The sequence below is a fragment of the Oryctolagus cuniculus genome (assembly GCF_964237555.1).
Source record: "Oryctolagus cuniculus chromosome 17 unlocalized genomic scaffold, mOryCun1.1 SUPER_17_unloc_2, whole genome shotgun sequence".
NCBI lineage: Eukaryota > Metazoa > Chordata > Mammalia > Lagomorpha > Leporidae > Oryctolagus > Oryctolagus cuniculus.
In genome coordinates this window covers 846,511-851,686 of record NW_027208203.1, presented here as the reverse complement: position 1 = coordinate 851,686, position 5,176 = coordinate 846,511, and the positions used below count along the sequence as shown (strand labels likewise).

Sequence of the window (5,176 nt, the reverse complement as noted above, 5' to 3'; positions counted from 1 at the left end):
CTCTAGTAGTGTCCAGCTTGCTGTGCCAGAAGGCCTGTGCCAGAATTCTTTTAACTCTATTTTCTCACAATTTTTTGAAGTATCCTCAGATATATGTGTGTGTGATGTATGTATATATGTGATAGCAAAAGCATATATACATATATATAAACATGTATATTAAGACACTAATACAAAGAACAAGTCATTTCCATATACATCTTTCAAATTAAGAGTCAGAGAACAATTTTATCCTCTAATCTAGACAGGTTGGGGTAAATAATAGTAAACCAGACCCTTCTATTCATCGGAAAACATATGCCTCTCTGAAGACTTACATATTTTTTTTAAAAATATGAGGAATTAACATTTAATTTTACAATCTAAATCCTTTGATGGTATTCACAGGGACTGAAAAGACTGAGCCCTTGGATGAATGCTGTAATTGCATAGGGACCTTTTGAGAGATGCAGTTAATTTTGAAAATGGCAGAGACATGAGCCCCTGGGGTGGGGTGGGGGTGTAGGTTGAATGAGGTTTCTCTGATGCACTGATGCCTTCATCCCTCTCCATCTTTATATCTGTGAAACCAACATCAAATTTACTGCTCCCACCACACCCACATAAAATGGCAGCAAATGCTTGGCAAACTCTTCTAGAAATTCTATTTCAAAAAGAGGGGAATGGAGAACATAAAGAAGTGACTAGAAATTCAGACCTCAGCAAATGCTGGGTCTTTATTTTTTTAAGACTTATTTGAAAGGCAGAGTTACAAAGGGAAGAACAGAGAGGGAGGGAGAGAGAGAGAGAGAAGGAGAAAGAGAGAGATGTCTTCCATCTGCTAGTTCACTGCCAGAATTGCTGAAATGCCCAAGGCCCAGACCAGCCAGAGCCAGGAGCCAGGAGTTTCTTTCCAGTCTCACACGTGGGTGCAGGGATAAAAGAACTTGGGCCATCCTCAGCACCTTTCGCAGATGCAATGGCAGGGAGCAGGATCAGAAGTGGAGCAGCTGGGAACCAGCACCCATAAGGGACGCCAGCACCTCAGGCCATGGCCTAACGCACTGAGGCACAGTGCCGGGCCCTGTTGGTCCTTTCTTGATGAAGATTCAGTAGGAGAGAGAAGCAATGTAGAATCCAGGAGTATCAAAATATCAAAATCACTAAAAGTAGAGTCCTAATTAAATTAATGTGAGGGTCGTCTCTCCAAAGGCTGCCTCAAAGAAAAAGATAAAAATTATGTTTAGCTATTGAAAATAAGACAAAATTAAGTGATGCTTTGTGGATGTACTGGACAGAAGGAAAGATCGATATAAATTTGACTAGGAGCTGGCCCTGTGGTGTAGCAGGTTAAGCTGCCACCTTCAGTATCGGCATCCCATATTCGCGCTGGTTCTAGTCTGGACTGCTCTTCTTCTGATCCAGCTCTCCGCTATGGCCTGGGAAAGCAGTAGAAGATGGCCCAAGTGTTTGAGTCCCTGCACCCACGTGGAGGAAGCTTCTGGCTACTGGCTTTGGATCAGCGCAGCTCCGGCCATTGTGGCCAGTTGGGGAGTGAACCAGTGGATGAAAGACCTCTCTCTCTCTCTGCCTCTCATTCTCTCTCTGTGTAACTCTGACTTTCATATAATTAAATAAATCTTAAAAAATAAAAATATAAATCAGACTACATCAAAAAATGAAAATATTATACCAATATCAACTCTAGACAGATACGTTCTTTATTTTCCCATAATGTTTTTGACTCTGTGACACCTCACAATTTAACAGGCACTTGAGACTGAGCAGCTGTGTCACCATGTAACAAGTAACCACCAGTTACAGTCACTCCTCAATTCCATGGTCACATTCCAGGCTGCACAGGTGCATGCCACCCTGCTTCTCCACCTTCACTCAAGTAATGTGTGGTTCTGAGTACAGTTAACCAATAAATGTAAAATAAAGCTTTAAGGAAACAGCATAATTTAGTGCCAAAATTCTGTGCAGCAAGTAGGGTCAGTTAAGGAAGCCCTTGCCTGGCCACAGGGTTCTCAGACAGACTTCCTCTACCAACCCTGGCAGCCAGTCCCATGGGGAGGTCAGGCGCAGAAGCCACCAATGAATCAAAGAGCTCAGCACACAGCATGGCAGGTGCTACTTTCTCTGTCCAATTTGGCTCTGTTGTGTCTCCCTGTGGCATGCTCGCAGCTCCACAGGTCTCTGATCTACCTGGCAAGGCAGTTTCACAGGGGCCAAGTGCTCCTGCCCGCCCCTGTGTGAGAGTGAGTGTGAGGTAAAGCAGTGTTGACCTACTTGCCACCCTCAGAATTGGGGCCCTGTATCTCTGCAGGAGCCTGGGCACAGTGGTCGTCTCACTTCCCACCAAGGCCCACATGGCCACCCTGTCCCTAACTGGCTGTCACAGCACCACAGTGACCACCATATCTGCATGGCAGAGAGGCAGGAGCTAAGAGTTTGGGGTTCCCTTCTCTGTAAGTATCCTCCATGCCCATGTCTCTGCCCTGTAATTTTGCTTCTTACTCCATAAATGGTTTAATAGTGCTTGGGGCAGGACAGAGGAGCAGGGAGCCTGTGGCTTGCAGAGACCCAACCTTGGCATGCACTGATGTTCTAAATGGTCTGTTCATGGCCTCCAGGGGGCACTTCTGGGATCTTTGCTGTTTAAAATGCGCAATACATGAAAGAGTCAACTCTGGGTGTACACCAAAGACTAAAGCCACTCACACCCCCACCAAGCCACAAAGGAATTGAGTTGCCTCCCCAAAACCCGCACTGAGGACTTTGAGCACCTATTCAGTCCTCCCAGACTGCCCTGCAGCAGGTGCCCTGGGCTTCCATGCTCCAGCAGGCTGGCCTCTGCTGCAGGCATCTGTGGCTGCAAGCTGGACCATATCTAAGCAAACCGAGGCAACCCTGGAGCCTGGCTGGGATTTGGGACCCAAGTGGGTCTCAAGGTGACAGAGGAAGTCTGGAAGCTAGAGGACGGCTCAGGCAGACAGGGTGGGGTGAGCTGTGTGTCAGTGTGGTGTGTCCCTGAGGCTCCTGGGCCACACACGCCTCCACCGCCAAGTATCTCCAGGTGTGGACTCTGGAGCGGGAGGTCTTATAGAGGTTCTGGAAGTTCTGACTGGACAGGTATGCACAGCACAGGGCGCCTGAAACAGGGTGAGTAGCAACCACAGGCAGGGGTCACTGCACCAGAACAGGCACACAGGCAGGGTGACGGCAGCCAGCCAGCGGGGGACAGTGTCTGTTCGAGGAGAATCTCAGGCCTTTCTCTCCTGTGCAGGAGCTGGGGCAGCACTGCTGCTGTGGTCAGTGGAAAGGAGACTGCCCTGAGCTGCCCCGCCCCATCCAGAGAAGATGGGTGCTGTCAGCGAAGCACCCGCAAAGACCGTGAAGCGCCAGCCCAGCACCCTGACTAGTGGTACGGTCACGTGGGTGCGGTAGAGGAGCAGCTCCTTCCTGAGGCGGAAGTCGGCTTGCAGGAGGCCCAGCAGCAGCAGGACCCACAGTTGTAGCCGGAAGTGCAGCAGGGCACGTGCGCCTAGGGACCACAGGCTGAGGGCGTGGCCCTGGAGAGGCTGCAGCTGAAGCACAGTGGGAAGTGCCTGGTGCGCACAGGCCTGCAGGCTGCAAGCAGGCCGGTGGGGTAAGGCGGTGGAAGGAACGCACCGGCCACGAGATGGGCATGGCCGTCGTTGGACTCGGGGGTGGCGTTAGCTGGTGGTGGCAGTGGCAGTGTCCACGTGGTGTTCAGCATAGGTGTCATGGACCCATAGGCCCTGGAGGCCTGAGCCTTGGGGGATGCATTGGCCAGGTGCCCGCTCCATGCCGTCGCTGGCATCCCATACCACAGGGCAGGCCAGGGGGCTGCCCTGTCTCTCAGGGTATCAAAAGGACACGCAGGTGGGAGCTGTGGGCTGGGCGGTGCACGAGGCTGCTCTACTTGGCCGCAGGCTGCTCGGACTTTCCGGCTTCCGGGCCGCCGATCAGGGCGCCGGCCTCGAAGGTGACCGGGATGGTGATCTCTGCCAACTGCGTGGCCGGCTTGGGCAGCAGGGCTTCCACGGTGAGCACCCTCAGGGGATGGGAGGAGGAGACCAGCGTGGGGTCCACACCAGGGGGCAGCGTGTACTTCCGGGTGAAACAGCGGGAGATATAGCCGTGCTTGTCCTGTCGCTCTTCGTGTTTGCCCGTGATCTCCACCACGCCGTCCTTGGTCTTGACCGTCAGCTCCTCGGGGGCGAAGTGGTTCACATCCAGGGACACGAGCCAGCGGTTGGCCGTGTGCCGGATCTCTGAGACGCGGCAGCAGAGCTGCCGGTTGAGCACGTGGCTGTGGGCGGGCGCGGCCACGCGGGGGCCTCGGCGGCGGGCAGCAGCCGAACGTAGCCCGGCCACTGCGCCCACTCCTCTGGCAGTCGCGGCAGCCGAAGGCCTGGTTGAAAAGGCGGCTGTGCGCCGGGTACCAGTCGTGGAAGGGGTCCCAGCTGGGGCTGTGCAGCAGTGAGAAAGGCACATGGCGCTCGATCATGGTGGTGGTGCATGGGGCCGGGGCGCGGAGAAGAAGTCACTTTTTTTTTTTCCAGAAAGTAAAGAAAACCAGCATTTATTTGTTCCCATGGCCCTAACTACTTGTGGACGAGTCCCTCTGCACAAGGAATGGCCCATTCAGGATGGCTGACGCCCTGAAGGGCAGCCGTGGGCTGCGTCCCAACGGAGCGGCCTCCGGCGTTAGTGCCCAGTGAGTCTCCTTGTGGGAGCCATGTGTGATTGCTTCTCACTGCCCCGCCAGGGAGGCCCCAGGGAGCCAGGTGCTGCACTAGGATCACTGCCACGCTGTCAGAGGGAGGGAAGCCTGCCCAGGAGAAGCGGTGATGCTTGATGGGAGGGACTGCAGGGGAAGCTCCGGGAGGTTAAGGGGGACGTGGGGAGTGCCGGGCTGAGGAGTGAGAGGGCGAAGGACAGCTCCACAGAGAAGGGCTTGTAGCTGAGGACTCCGGATGGAGAGGTCACAGCCAGGGGAGCCAGGCATGCAGAAGAGAGGGCGAGAAGGGAACAGGAGGAGGCACCAGAGGTTCCCATGGCTGCCGTGGGGAGCGAGGCTGGGAGTGGGCCGTGGGAGAGAGGTGTGCACAGGCACATCCTTGGCCCTTCTCCTTAAGGTGAGGCAGTAGCACCGAGGGCTTTAAGC

The 5,176-nt window shown here is 53.9% G+C and overlaps 1 pseudogene; it reads right to left on the bottom strand.

Moving 5' to 3' along the window:
* Window positions 1-1,688: 1,688 nt before the first annotated feature.
* LOC138847898 (heat shock protein beta-1 pseudogene) lies at window positions 1,689-4,516 on the bottom strand (annotated as a pseudogene).
* Between the last annotated feature and the right edge of the window lie 660 nt (window positions 4,517-5,176).